Raw genomic sequence first — 1,542 nt, 5'->3', positions numbered from 1 at the left:
AGTCGACTTCTAAAAATGACAAATATAGGGAATCGACTCCGTATTCTCACTTCGATAAATTGTCGTGCTATCAAGAGGTCGTTGGCTAGGCTACTTGACACAGTGTCTGACTGTCTCCCTCTCACGAAAGGAATAAAACACGCAGTGACGAGGCCTACATTCACGGCGCACGTAGTTTGTAGGCTTCGTTCTCGGCGCTCTGAATCACCCATACAGGCACACACAGAGACATTGGGCACACAGACACTAAACAAAGTGAATGAGGAAACAGCGCAGGAATGGGCTACTCACGTGAAAAGAGGCCTCATGCAGCGGTGGTCCGAATGCAACAGAGTTTACGGAGCGGAGGGCGAAGGCGAGCACAGCAAAACAGCTTCGGCGATTCGGTCGACAGACGACAATCGACAACGCCTCGCTAGCTCAACGCGCGGAACACGACTGCGATCCTCTTCCCGTGTGCGGACCCGGCAACGTTCGACAAGTTGAAAATAAAAGTCGTTCGAAGAAACAAGGGAGAATGGAAGAAGGCCACGGCGGGAAGAGAGAGAGAGAGAGAGAGAGGGGGGGGGGGGGAGAAGAAGCATAAGGGAAAAGGGTAGGTGGTGAAGTAAGCAAGTGAGCAAGATCAGTCATAAACTACAAACTACTTTCAGGGTCCCGTGAACGTAGCCACTGCGAATTTTTACAAAAGCCTGCGACTCTGCATTTTGAGTGTGTGTCACATTTTTTGGGTTTTGTTTAGGTAAGAGTTTTACGGCGCTCGTAACTGCATGAGGTCAAATGAGCGCGTGAGACACCTTAAACATTTTCAGTTTTGTAGGAATTATTTTTTAATTTTGCCAATGTGACAGCCGAAGTCTCCACTTATCGATTTAGGACCACCAAGGGATCTTTAACGTGCGCAACTTGCACACGCAACCTCCGAGATTTTTTCGCCTTTATCCGAGATGGCTAGGTGTTAGATCTTACCTACCATAAGATCAGGGAAGCGTGTTAGTTTTGTCACAGGCCCAGTTTGTCACGAGCTCAGTTTGTCACAGGCCTCGACTGTGTCCTGCATGATTGAAGTTTCACTGACACTCTCAAAAAGAGTAAATGATTGATTGATTGATAGATCTAGTACGAAATGAATTGAATTTTATTTTTCCAATTGTTTTTAAAGAAAGAATGTTCATTGTTAAAATTTAACAGGGTAATTTGCTTTGATTTGCATTTAAAAAGGAAGAAACATTGACCAACACTAGCTGAATTGACATTTTTCTTATAGAGGGACTATCTCTACACCACCAATTTGAAGGTGGAGAATAAAAAGCTTAAGTTACAAAAGCAGTGTTGAAGTTTGGTAATTATGACTGTCATCAATACTCAAATATTTAAATAGGATTGTGACAAACCAGGCCTGTGACAAACTGGGCAGCCCCCAAGATGAGGGGTGAGGCTGAAAGACAGCAGTAAAAAAAAGTGGCTAAGGAATAGCAATAGAAAGGCTGTAGAAAGAGTCAAGAGCCCATAGGACGGGGGAAAATGCCGCAAATGGGGGGG

Source organism: Aplysia californica, unplaced genomic scaffold (assembly GCF_000002075.1).
Source record: "Aplysia californica isolate F4 #8 unplaced genomic scaffold, AplCal3.0 scaffold00016, whole genome shotgun sequence".
In the NCBI taxonomy this organism is placed as follows: domain Eukaryota; kingdom Metazoa; phylum Mollusca; class Gastropoda; order Aplysiida; family Aplysiidae; genus Aplysia; species Aplysia californica.
The sequence above is the reverse complement of the archived record's forward strand: the minus strand, read 5'-3'. Positions refer to the sequence as shown.